This window comes from Myotis lucifugus, unplaced genomic scaffold (genome assembly GCF_000147115.1).
Source record: "Myotis lucifugus unplaced genomic scaffold, Myoluc2.0 scaffold_189, whole genome shotgun sequence".
Classification (NCBI taxonomy): Eukaryota; Metazoa; Chordata; class Mammalia; order Chiroptera; family Vespertilionidae; genus Myotis; species Myotis lucifugus.
The window spans coordinates 465,023-479,398 of record NW_005871237.1 but is presented as its reverse complement, the minus strand read 5'-3'; the positions used below and the strand labels follow the sequence as shown (position 1 = coordinate 479,398).

At 40.9% G+C, this 14,376-nt stretch overlaps 1 protein-coding gene and 1 non-coding gene across 4 annotated transcripts in view; one reads left to right on the top strand and one right to left on the bottom strand.

The window, feature by feature from the left end:
- Positions 1-14,376, bottom strand: part of SRGAP1 (SLIT-ROBO Rho GTPase activating protein 1) — a 257,728-nt gene that overhangs the window by 180,766 nt on the left and 62,586 nt on the right. The gene's annotated exons all lie outside the window — the stretch shown is intronic.
- On the top strand, positions 1,522-1,628 carry LOC111827593. The gene has a single exon (XR_002831220.1). It is a non-coding gene; the product is annotated as a U6 spliceosomal RNA (small nuclear RNA).

The window sequence follows — 14,376 nt, the reverse complement described above, 5'->3', positions numbered from 1 at the left end:
TGCTCAATGGCAAGTTTCAATGATGCTAATAATGCCTCATTAAGATGTTTGCTGAGGCAGCTAGTGAGTAGCTATGACACTCTGTGAGCAAACCTCTTCTGAAGATCCAGCCCAGTTGAGCCAACCGGCAAAATCACCACGGTCCCATTAGGACTAAAATAACACCTGTCTAGAATTGTGAAGCAATGAGCAAGAAAGAAGAATGCCATCTTACCCATCAAACTATCACCACATCTTCCAAATAATTTGAGATGGCTTGGGATAAAAGGTAATAAAAATGTAACTCACAATTACATACTTTATTTAGACATCTATGTCATTCATTTAATTGCTTAGAAAGTCTACCTATAAGTTATAGTATGTATAGTTATTCTCAAGCTCGTCCTTTCTATTTAAATAAAGAGCTACAATAGGTGTTTTTCTTACAGTGTAAAGGACAGTCTTGAGGACTGCTAGAATTATCTGGTCATTATACCATGGCGAAGGGCCAATGGAGAATCTTTTCAACAAGGCTCCCTTCAGTTTTTTCTTACTGGAGTGCAAATATAGAGAGCTGAAAGAGGGAAAAGGCCTGCAGAATTGATGGAGTGGTTATAAATATACAGATGTCATGTTCCTTATTCGAAGAAGTTCCCCTAAGGCAGTGGTTCTCAACCTTCTGGCCCTTTAAATACAGTTCCTCATGTTGTGACCCAACCATAAAATTATTTTCGTGGCTACTTCATAATGTTGCTACTGTTATGAATCGTAATGTAAATATCTGATATGCAGGATGGTCTTAGGTGACCCCTGTGAAAGGGTTGTTCGACCGCCAAAGGGGTCGCGACCCACAGGTTGAGAACCGCTGCCCTAAGGTCATTATTAACATACATTTACTCTTATTTTACCCAAAATTCTAATACACTGTAATGGAAGCAGTAAGAGTCAAGAAGTGCGAACCAGGAGAGATAACATAATAAGAAAATATTACATAACATCCCTACGAAAAGCAGACAGAAAGGCTCAGAAATCACAACCAGGTGGGGTCATTCAGTCAATGGAATCCAGGCTCACTGGCATCAATATTCCAGGGAATAGCACTCAATTATTTTCAGCAAAATGTAAGATATTAGGGAAAAAATGACTAATATACCACAAAAGAGCTTTCCGCTCAGAGGAGTCAACTCTTTTGCTTTTTTGTTGAACTGGTATGCTGGGAGGAAGGGCTGTAAGTCCTTCTCGATGAAAAAACTGGGCCACATGGAGGATTTTGCAAAGGATGTTCACACACTTGACTGTCAAGGGCCAGAGTTGATGAAATCTAGGTAAAATTCTGAAGTAAAATCCCAGTTATAATTTTAAAGAAAACCGCGAGTTTCACCCCTTAAGTATATAGCTTGTTGTGTTAGCTATAGATCAGCACAGACATTCTCAAGATAAGTTACTAGTCCAGCTGACAGTCAAATCCAATGGGCTTGACTAATTTATTTTAAGCACAAACACCCTATCATCTGGGTCTCCAGTTTAAAAAGAATAATTACTGTGCTCACTTCGGCAACACATATACTAAAATTGGAATGATACAGAGAAGATTAGCATAACCCCTGCGCAAGGATGACATGCAAATTTGTGAAGCGTTCCATATTAAAAAAAAAAAAAAAAAAAGAATAATTACTTCATGTTTGGGCATGGTGACAAGAGCTAACAGCCATTCCTTTTTTTTTTTTTAATCCAACCAGAAGGACAAGAGATTATAGTTAATCTCAGCAGATGAAGCAAACAACAAAACTGCAATCAGTAGGTGAAGAGGTGTTCGAAGGCAAGAAAGCTGAGTGATTCCTTGTGTATTTATCAGGCATTAACTCTGCCTCAAATACCTTACTTGCCACAATGAACTTAACTTTCATAGACCAGCAACACTAAATGATTTCAAAGTATCACTCCCATTCAGAATCCATTAAGCTTCTGACAGTCTCTGGAGAACATCTGGGAAAAACCATCCCAGCCCACATCTAGGGGAAAACTGCCTCTTCTCAGGTCACTGAAGGTGGGGGACAACTATTGCAATGATCAGGGGTTCTGCAGCCTCCACTCTCCATATGTCGACCGCGCACAATTCACAGGGGCTGCCACATGCCAGCGAAAGCAGATGCCCACGTGGGCCTTCATGGTGACACTTGGAGGCATGTTGCCTCCAACGATGAAAACACTGGAGTGTAAGAAACAAGCGGAGGCACAAACAATTTCCCTAAACACTGTTTTTAAAGCTGATACTGTAGTTAGTGGTCGGCTGAGCATAGAAGAATACAATTAAGAACAATTAGCCATTCAGCTGCACTCCCAAAGGCAGTTTTCCTTGTGGCCTACATTTTAAACAAAAAGCCCAGCTTCCAAGCAGAATCCTCAACCATCCTGGAAGTGAAGGAAGTGTAAAAACTGCCTTCTGTTTCCTGACAGACCTCAATTCCAGACTGCGCTCCCCACCCCATGACACACGGCCCACCCCCTCTCCTTCCTCCTGTCCTCCCTTCCTCCGGGGAACACAACACTCTTTGGCTCTAGCTCTTGGGCTCAGCTTTTTTTTTTTTTTTTTTTTTAGTAGAAAAAATAGATAAGCAAACTGTCTGAGAAAGACAAGTTTGACAGTATCAGGTTGGGCAACAGCAAAAAGGAAGGTTGGAAAGGAGGGTGGAAGGAGAGTGTACATGCATAGGAAGAAATAAGGGAAGAGAGAAAAAAAGAAAGTTTCACTTTCTAGACGAAAACGTGATGAGGAGGGAAAAGAACACACTCATTGGACTTGAGAGTTGCAAGGTCTCAACAGATCTGTTAGTTCATTCTCTCCACTTCACGGAAAGGAAATAAAAGTGTGGAGCCATTAAGCTACCTTCCCAGGTCATAATGTCAGGCAGTTAACATAATTAGAGTTTCTCTGCGAGCACTCTTGGGAGAAAATGCTATCTCAACACTAAGAACAATTACTCTGCTGAGAAACAACATGTTTTTCACTTCACCGTGCTGTGAATGAAGGGTTCAGCATTCCAGGCAGTATGGGGTGCATTTTCTTCACTCATTTCTAGCTCCCTTTTATGACTTCTGTTTTCCTCCTTTCTTGTAGGTCATCCATTTAATCTTTGTTCTGTTGTCCTTATGGATTCTTGAAAACTCCCTTAAACCTTTTCTGGGACGAAAAGAGATGACAAATACTCATACTCACAGCTGCCCTCCCGAGGGGCATGCTGCTGCACACGCGTGCGTTCAGGTATTCTCATGGGAACTCCCGGAGGAGGGAGGGCAGGTATTATTGCTCTACTTTACATGGTCACCCCGAGAGTCAGAGATCAGTCTTGGGACTGGCCCCCTCATACTGATTCCCTGAGAATATACTTCCTCCTGAGTGAAAATTAATTGAAAGCTCAGTTCAGAAGATCTTTTACATTTTTAAAAAGAATTGTATTTTGCTCAGATTAAATTGAGAAGTACATTCACAAATCTATGCCTTTAAGGAACATTTTCACTCATAGTAAAGACAGGACAAGCTGAGAAAAAACACAATAAATTTCTAAAGGAATTTTCACAAACAGAAGCAGAAAGTGCTAATGTGGTAAAAATTATTGTTTTGCTCTATTTCCATACGTTCACAAATAGCGTAATAATTACCACCATCCTCATCAGTGGTTCTCAACCTTCCTAATGCCTCGACCCTTTAATACAGTTCCTCATGTTGTGGTGACCCCCAACCATAAAATTATTTTTGTTGCTACTTCATAACTGTAATTTTGCTACTGTTATTAATGGCAATGCAAATATCTGATATGCAGGATGTATTTTCATTGTTCACGACCCACAGGTTGAGAACCACTGCAGCTGTTCAACTGCCCGAGTCATCAGTTGTATTTTGACACTATCAAACCTAGAAAGGAAAGAAAAAGAGGAATAGAGAAAGCAATCAAGTACTCTTTTCTACTCCATTTCTCATGAGGATGGGATGGAGGGTGTAAGTGTTTTCAAACTTCAGGACACAAGAAACCAGGAAGAACACACTCTGGCTCAGCCAGAACAGGTGACAGGTGAGTACAACCAGACCCCTTTTAAAGCCTGGCAGATTCCACCGCAAACCAGGGTGGCACCTGCTAGTCCCCATCTGCAAGGGCTCTTAAAGGTTCCTACATAATTTATGGGGCTCGAAGAGAAGTGAAATGTGAACTGACTAAAATGTAAGCATTTAAATTTAGAAGCAGAGAAGGCACCGAGCCAGGCTTAGGCATCCAAACACTTGTTAAAAGACAGGCTTTCCCTGAGGCCCTGCAGCTTCACCCCTCATCTCCTGTGCATCGCAGCCGCTCCGGTTCCTTTAAGAAGTCGTCTTCTCAGGCCACTCGGCCAGCTTTCGGTCCTCCTGGTGCACTTGTCTCAATAGGAAGCATTTAGTCCACATGTGTGCTCATGTGCAGAACACTCAACTTACTTTTTGGCTGACCTGGTAACCCCGGGCTGCCTGCTGCTGTGTGGAAGGTCATTGCATATCCCAGGCTCACGGTGCTAGGGGTGCTTCCAGAACCAGTGTGCTGTTTCCACACACTGTAAACGGGGGCTTAACACCGGGCAAAGCAAAGGCTGCTGACGTGGGTGAAGAGCATATAGAAAAAGAAAACGCTGTGGCTTTCCATTTAGAGTGCAGTCATTTTATTAGTTATTAGTGAGGGAGAACGGTTTTAGGCGAGCTCCCGGGTGTTAATGGCACACACTACACATCTCATTAAGAAGCTTCAAAAAGGTGTTTATTGTTCTCATGCTAAAGGTCCCTATACACAGAGTAATCAAAATGTCAGGACTTTCCTGTCTTAATCCTAAGGGAGATCAGTATTTGAAGAGCATATCAAACTGTCCAAATTCAGCATCCCCGCTTTAATTAATCGACCATATGGGGCCCTGATGTCACCGACAAGTTTGATTTACACTATGTAATTCATAAAATAATGATAAATTTATTTTGAAGTGTGATAATACTAAATTTTCCACACTAAAGAGAAGTTCTTGATGGTTTCTGGATTCCTTTTAAGTTCTGTGATAGATTATATACAATTTATATGTAACAGTTGAGAAACTGTCACCAAGATGAAAGGACTATTAAAGATCCTCCTCCTTTCTTTGTTCTATATGATTCTGGACTTTGGGACGTTATCATCAAGGTCACAGCTTTTCCCACTTGTATAAGAATTAACTCTTTAGCCTGATGGTGAGTGATTAACTTTCTGACCAAGTAATCACTAACCATCAATGAGTACCATCCACTAAAGCCGATACGAGACTTCATGAGCCAGATCCAAGCACATTCTCACTCTCTCCTGGTTTCTTTTCCTTCTCCGCCTCCACTTTGGCTCCCTGGCTCCTAGAACGTTGCTTGGCAAGAGCAGGCACTTAATTCAGAACTGACGGACTGGTTATAAGCACCACATCCCTTCATTTGCATGAAGATCCTTTTCCACTTGAAAGAGCCCAGAGAAGGTAGAAAGATTTAAGATTAGTTAACTTGGATTTGAAATCTTAGGCAAGTTATAGCCACTTAACTTTAGTGACATCATCTGTATGTGGGAATAATTATGGTTAACTGTCTGTTTCAGCTTGGCTAGGCCATGGTACCCAAATACTTGGTCAAACATTATTCTGGATGTTTTTGTAAGGTATTCCTTGGATGAGATTAACATTTAAATTAGTGAACTCTGCATAAATCAGACTACCCTCCATAGTGTGGGTGGGCCTCATCCAATCAGTTGAAGGCATAAAAAAAAAAAAAAACAAAGACCAATCTCCTCTGAGCAAGAAGGAATTGTGTCATTTTGGACTCACCAAGCCTCCACAATCATGTGAGCCAATTCCTTAAATCAATTGATCTCTCTCTCTCTCTCTCTCTCTCTCTCTCTCTCTCTCTACACACACACACACACACACACACACACACACACACACACACACCCTATTGGTTATGTTTATCTGGAGAACCCTGACTAATACCGTCTGATCTACTTCACAGAGTTGAGGTTAAAATCAATATTGGATACGAACAGGGTTGCAAATTGTAGAATTGTTGTATCAGTGAGGATCTTTCAGCCCAATTCAAACTGGCTGTAAACAACAGGAAATGAATCAAGGTATATACTAGTACCTATAAATAGAGAAGAAGAAACTAGTTCACCTGAAGCACAGCAGCTGAATAATGGTGCTGATGACCCTGGCTCCTCCTGCCTCTACATTCTACTATCCTGAGTGTGGTTCCCCTTGTGGTTCCAGGAGCTTCCTCTTCTTCAGCAGCTACAGGTGCCATATGAGACCAGACAAAGCACACAGGCCATAAAGGATCTTTTCTTCTAGTGTCTAAAAAAACGGTCCTTTCCCCATCTCCCTGGCCAACACTGGGCCACAGGTCCAACCTTGAACCAGTCTCTGACAACTGGAAAGGAACCATCCTAACTGAACAAAACAGGGCCTCTTCCAACAGAGAAAGGAAAATGCAGACTGAGGAGACAGTCTGCTGCAAAAGGAACAAATAAGTTGAAGAAACCATCATGGTTATTGTACTACCTACTCTTCAGGACCTGGCCCAGGGCCCATTCTTCGTGTATACTGGCTGCCCAAGCCCATGTGAGTTCATTTCCCCACGCAGAGAGCCCTTTCTATCCGCACCTCATTTGGCACTCACTGCACACTGTGACACAGTTTCTCTTTTTAAAATATCTTTTAATAAAATTATGCCAGTTATACATGTTCATGGGAAAAACTTCAGAAATACACAAATAAAAATCACTCCTAGTTTCAGCATGAGAGGTAACCATTATTAATAGTTCAGAGTATCTTCCACCCTTTTCTCCTTTTTTCTACTTATGTGTGTTTACACATGAGAGAAATGTCTCCTTTTTGGTATACATTTTCCTGGCTTTTCAAATTAAAATTTAAACTCCCATACAGTTAGGGGATCTCAAAAGACACTTGCTAGTTCGATCACACACAAAGTGTTCAGATAAGCTGTTCATTTTCTTTGGGGGAATAAGAAGGAAGATTTAATAAAAAAGCATTCCAAAACATGTATACTAACTTTTCAGATGCTTTTTTTTTTTTAACCAAGACATATAAGAAAGCTTATTAAATTTTCTGGCAGTAAGATATACTGTTTTCTGTGAGTTAATGTTGTGTTTGGACCAGAAAGTATTGTGTAATTTCCCTGATGTTTAGCAATTTCTTTTATATTAGTAATTAAGCTATTTTTTCCATTTAAAGATATGACATGAATTAGGTAGAATAAATATAACTTTAGGAAGCATGATTCTCAGATAATTCACTTCAAAAGAGGTAAGTGCACTGACACTTCTGTGTAAAGCAGTGTTTGTATACACTTAAATCACGTTTTTCAAAACATTGGAATTAGTGGCTATCTTAAGGAAATATAGCATAAATCTTATAAAAATAAATAATCTCATGTATCTGCTTTTTGGCCTCTGATTTTGCTGACAGGGTTTTCTTGATTTAAGGCACAATTCTATGTGGCATAAGATCCATATGATAAATCCTCCATTGCTCAAAACTTCCATAGGAGTTCGTGGGCTTGTTTTCACTTAACAAATAATAGGTTACTGAACACCTACTATGTGCCAGACTGTATGCCAGCCACCGGTGACTGACTGGTGTGCAAAGCAAAGGCACACTCGGCTCTCGTGGTGCTCACAGGCTGGTGCAGCGCCAAGGACACTGCTGACAGGGCTCATAGGAAATTTAAGGCTTTTGTCCCCATAACAACCCCCAATGACAAAGCCTCTGGTCTCACCATCCTCTTTCTGCCTGTCTATTCTCCATCTTCACTAATTAAACAAAAGCAAACAAGTCTGAACTGAAACACAAGGAACTTAGGTTAAAATAGTTACTGGGAAAACTTGTGGGTGAGGTGGTAAGTTCAAAATGCCAGAGGATGTTGTAGGGCCTCTTCAGGAAATGCATGAAAATAAGTAGCACAATCTGAAAGTTTGGGAGGAAAGGGACATGGAATGTCTACTACGGTGAGCCCTCAAATTCCCTTTTACCTTCATTAATTAACTTATTGCAATTACTATCTTCAAGATGTCCAGGAGTCTGTCAGCCTACAGATATTTATTGAGCGCATGGAGGGGGTCTGTGCTCGGATCTTGGAAGAATCACAGATTATAGAGCACAAAAGGGCAAATTAAGCTTGAAATAATAATGCATGGGAATAAACAAAAATATAAGAAAAAAAATTTTTTCTCAAAATTAAAGCCATTTTAATCCATTTTAAAGATGTAGAAAACAAGGCCTAGAGTGGTTACCCATTCATGATGAATTTTTGAGTCAACCCAGACACCGTGCAAATGTGAATCATCTACCAAAAACTTTAACAAAAACAAAAACTACCAACATTACCTCATTATTGATGAAGAAACACATTGCAAAAATTATGAGATTTCCACTACAAGACTGGGTTCTTTTTCACTTAAAAAAAAATAATGGGGGGCCTGGCTGGGTGGCTCAGTTGTTTGGAGCATCGTCCCATGCAGGGTGGGTTCAATCCCCAGTTAGTAAACAAATCCTGGGGTGAAGATAAAATAAAAATGATGGGGGGAGGTGGAGACACACTGGCTATATAAATGCATTGGATTAAGTTGTTTGATACACCTAACATTTATAGAGCTCTGCTGAATAAAGGGGCCAATCGCCTCACAATTTGCATTTTGGGTGTTTTAAAGTTTCTATGCTTTATCATCTTAACTTTGAACAGAGCTTTCCTTCCTCATGCACTTTAGATATATAAAATTTTCACTCTCAGAAAGAAAAAAAATGATTTGAACAAAAAAGAGGTGGTCTCAGGGCTCCCTTTGAAGGTTAGAATTTTCTGTTATTTCTCCTTGGAAATACAACAAAGTGAAAATTCAGTCATTCTTATGGAAGTTCATTATTAAACCGATCTCTTTTGTTTTCTCTGAGAAGGCTTTTCAATGCTATTGGAAATGAAGAAAATAGAGTCTCCCCTGTCACATGGTGCCAAAATTATTGGAAATTCAGAATACTGTTATAACGCATAGCATTACTCATCAAAATCTACTGTGTTTCTTTAAACTAACATATTGCTGTAGTTTTTAACTTTAGCTACATATCAGAACCCTGGAACAGAGCCCAGATACTGTTATTTATAGAAATCTCCCCAGGTGGTTCTCAGGTGCAGTAGGAATGAGAAGCTTGGAAGTATTATCATAAAGATTAGAGTGTTTTATTTTTAAATTTTATTTAACAAAAACTCGAGAGCACTAACAAATCATCTAATTCCTTTAATTCTCAAACAACCTTATAAGGTAAATTCTAGTTTCAGTCACATTTGACAGGCGAGGAAATTGAAGCACATAGTCAATTCCCCAAAGGTCCAGAGACGATGAATGGGGAGAACCAGGACTGGCTTCTAGGCAATCCAGCTCCAAACCCCAGGCTCTGGTAACAGTTGAGTTGGCCTGATTCTCCCAGAGATAATTCATCTACAGTAAAATGCACACTGCAGATATATCTTCCTAATTGGAGCAATTTTAACAATGAAGATTTTTAATGGATGAAATATTAGCCATTTTTCTTCTTCTAATGTAACTTAAAACTCATCAAAATTAAGATGCTATACATCTCATTTATTTTTCCAAATGACCCTGGTATAAAAATGTAAAGGCCTAGCATTCAACTGCCTAGATGAGAGCCTAAGTCGTGATGTCAGCACCGGATTCACCTTGGATATGAATGCCGGTGTGCTACATATCTAAGGCAGACTATCTTTGATCCTAGGCTAGAGAAGGCAGGCCACTCATTCTAAAAAAGAGCGTCTGCTGCTAAATCAAGATCCAGGCAACACATCACACCTACTTTAAAGCATCTGTCCTTCTGAGCATTATGGACACATAATGACGGATAACATCAAGTGCAGTGACAGTCACCCTCCTGTACCATGCTAAAATGACACCACTTAGGAACTATAAATAGCCTTCCAACAGATGGCATGGCTTGGCTCAAGTTGTGAACTCATTTTTCAAACAAAAGTTTTAAAATAGTTCATTCTTATTCCAGTCATTCACTTGGCAAATATTTATCATCTCATCACTGTATGCCAACCACTGGGAAGACAGTGCCTAAAGGTGAGAAGTCTCTTAGAGACATTCACACATTTTATAAGGTTCACATCCTCAAACAAGTTGGTTCTCAAGGACCAAGCCACAGAGCAACCAAATAACATCAAAGAAGATGTTCCCTCTGGGAGTTCCCTGACGGGCTCCCTCCTGGATCCTCAGTAAGAGGTCACACAGACCAAAAGGACTCTTCATTAAAGGTATAAGTTTACTCAGTCCTGAACTCTTGTTATCAGAATGACTGCACATATTCAGTTTTAAAGTCATACAATAAACCGGCTACTACTGGCATTTTTTAAATCCTGGTACTTCTTAGAAAAAAAAAATTTTGCTTGTGTAGTGCCTAAATTAGAGGATTTATTAAAATATGGAATCAGAGAACACAGCATAACCATGAACAGTTAATAGAGAATTTGGGATCTGCTTAACTCTTGGTCAAAGGTTGGGGTGGGGGAGTGCCTTTTAGAAACCCAATTCATTTGTAACTCAGACCAAAAGAAGAAAGACACCCTCTTTCTCTCAGGTGTAATCAGAATAATGTAATAAACTGAAGAACCTCAGAAGTAAAATTACACGGCAATAAAAAGGTTTGGTAGAGCTCATACCTTTTTTTTCACATATCAAATTTTATAAATGTCTTATGTAGTTCGCGTATTCAAGTTACCAATTAATTAAGTTCCTTAAGAGCCATGTAGTCTTTTCTCAAGTGACTTCCTCCTGAAGTTAACAAATTTTGACAATCTTGTATACTTATATAAAACTAAGAAACTCAAAGGAGACTGTTATTATAGTGTCTTACTTAGTCTAATGAGGGAGAAAATTATCTTGATTATATTATGCAATGAAGAAATTTTAAATGGGCATTTGGAGGTAGATAATTTTGATTAGAGAGACAGAATGAGGCCATTAAATATCACCTTTATTATGTACTTAAGTAGCTATAACCTCAAAATTTTATTTCCTTAGTATAAAATCATGTGAAATTTCTTTAATAAGACTGGTTAAAAATACTGAGAGAGCCCTAGCCGGTTTGGCTCAGTGATTAGAGCATCGGCCCTCACACTGAAGGGTCGCTGGTTTGATTCTGGTCAAGGGCATGTACCTTGGTTTCAGGCTCCATCCCAGGCCCTTGTCCAGGGCGCATGCGGGAGGCAACCAATTGCTATTTCTTTCTCCCTGTCACTCCCCCTCCTTTCACTCTCTAAAAAAATCAATGATGCCCAGCTATGGCTTGGTGGTTGATTGTCGTCCACCTATAAACGAGGTCACAGTTCGATTCTCAGTTGGGGCACGGGCTCCATCCCCAGTGTGGGGCGTGTGGGAAAACAGCCAATCAATGATTCTCTCTCATCATTTATATTTTTATCTCTCTCTTCCTCTCCCTTCCTCTCTAAAATCAATAAAAATATCTATATATATAAAACCCTAATATGCAAATAGACCAAACAGTGGAACAATGAACAACCAAACAACCAGTCGCTATGACGTGTGCTGACCACTAGGGGGAGCATGCGGAACATGGTGGGCATCGTCAGCAGGCGGCAGAGCGCCGAACATGGTGCGTGTCGGCCACGGCAGAATGGGGGAGCAGGTGAGCAGAGGCACCAGACCAAGGCGCCCGGGGTGCCGGTCGCTGTCATTGGGGCGAGCCTCTGGTGATTACTAAAAATTATTTGCTCCCGTGCACCAAGGTCCCATCCGGTGCTCACACCTGCTGCCAGTGCCGGAGCCACCGCTTGCACCCATAGCCAGTCCTGATCACTCAGGGCCATCAGTGGGTGTGAGTGGCGGCTGCTGTCCCCGATCACCCCTGAGGGCTTCTCCACCTCCCCCTGCTCCTGAGGAGCAATCAGAGCAGCAGCCGCTGCTCGTACCTGCTGCTGGCACCAGCCCCAATCATTCCGCGCCGGCAGCATGTGCGAGCGGTCCGGCACCATCAGCATGTGGGAGCCGCGGTGGCAGGAGCAGGGCTGCTGGCAGACAGAGAACCAGGGGCCACGGTGGGAGGGGCCAGGCAAGGGCGTGGAGGATGGGCCGAGACCCGCCCCCGTGCCCACCTCAGCCTCATGGCCCACAGTTCCTTTCAAGGTGCACGAATTTGTGCACTGGGCCCCTAGTATTTTTAATAAAATAAAAAATAAATGAAAAAAATATCCTTGGGTGAAGATTAACAAAAATAAAAAAATTTTAAAAAATACTGAGAGAACTATTTCCTTATCATCTTCACTCCTTAAATTAAAAAATACCATACTTAGCTACAAAAGTATGAAAAAATATTTAGAAGCCTTTGTAAAATGATGTTGTCAGTATGGAAGGATATATATATATATATATACACAGTAACATGGATAAGGGAAAAAAATACATGTAGGCACAGATAAAAAACTGGGAGAGTATTACAAAATATTAAGAGTTTACCTGTAAATGACAGGATTAGCATTTTGATTTCTGGATTGGCCAATATATAATTTCAGACTTGGGTGGGTGAGCTTTCAAAGGAAAGGTGACAAAGTTCTTTTCCTGTGGGCCACTAGTGAGTCCTCAGGAAGGGTAGTGAGCGGCAAACACAGAGCAGATGTCTCCGAGCATATGCCATCAAATGCTCTGCACTCTCCAGTTATCCTGTGGGTTAGCCTCCATCTGCTTTCTAAATAGGAACTCACTGGAGTTTAGTCCCACAGCCCAGAGCAAAGGAAATCTCCAGGATGTAAAGGGGGAGTAGATACAGACAGAACAGAATACAGAGGAAGTTCTTGATTATCACGTACGTCTTCAGGGAAGTATGGAACAAACGGCCAGTCTAGGGTATATGCCCCCTTTTAGTAACCAAATAGGCCTGGTCCTATGGTTGACTACAAGTTCGTTCATTCATTCATTCATCAGCATTGGACTGAGTCCCTATTCTGTACCAGGGTCTGTACTACTGGGGGTGAGTATAAAAAAAGAAATGACAGCCCTAGCTGGTTTCTCCGTGAATAGAGCATCGGCCTGCAGGACTGAAGGATCCCGGGTTCGATTTGGTCAAGGGCATATGCCAGGGTGGTGGGCTTGATCCCCAGTAGAGGGCGTGCAGGAGGCAGCCAATCAATGATTCTCATCATTGATGTTTCTATCTCTCTACCCCTCTCCCTTCCTCTCTGAAATCAATAAAAACATTGAAAAAATAATTAAAAAAAGAAAGAAAAGAAATGACATGTTTCTTCCCTCAAAGAGCTCACAGTTCATTGGGAAAGACAGATACCTACCATGCACTGTATGCCCAGAATGTTACAGAAGCACAGAGCAGGGTCACTTCAGGGTCACTTGATCTAACTTGTGGCAATTGCAAACAGCTGGGCAATGCTGGAATGGGATGGATAACTCAAGGCATGGTGGGAGTGGATGCTGGAAAAGTAGTCTGGGGTAGGATCCTGGAGGCATAGTCTCTGTTGATAAGGAACTAAGAATTAAGATGTCTCATAATAACCAGTGGCTCAACCGGAACGCTTACTCACTTCTGGGTGGCAATGTAAATTGGTAGCACCCCTTTGGAAAACAAATTGGTATTATCATGTGAAGTTGAACATTGATCTAGCAATTCCACTCCCGGGAATGTCCTGGAGAAACTTACGTACATGGGCATGAAGAGGCACACACAAGAGTGTTTAGCAGCACTGTTCAAAGAACAAAAGGCTGGGAAAAAACCCAATATCCATCAACGGGGCAATGAATTGATTGGTTTTGCACATTTATCCAACAGACCATAAATCAGCTGTTAAAATGAATGAACTACACATACATACAAAAATGTGGAACGATGATACTGTTTTTATAGGGCAAAACAAAAGGAAAACTAAACAATATATTTAGTACTCATGGATATACTCATAGGGGATAAACACTTTTTTTCCCTAATAAAAGACAAGAGAATTAACAAAAAGTTTAAGTGGTCCCTTCACAAGATAGGGAGGTGGGTGAGATAGGACAAGGCACTAGAAGATGAAACAAAATTGGTAATGCTCAGTGCTTAGATGGTGGACTCACAGGTCATTATGCTCCATAATTTACAAACATGTTAGCATGCAAAGAGTAAACATTAGATAATATAAATTAAAAGCAACATTGAACCAAGATGAGGGATATTTTTGGTCACATTTCACTTTTCCCCTGACGATATAAAATAGCAACTGTACCTCTTCTCAGGACTTTCTGTTCATAGGATACATCACTCCCAAAGGCATACATGTACATATAC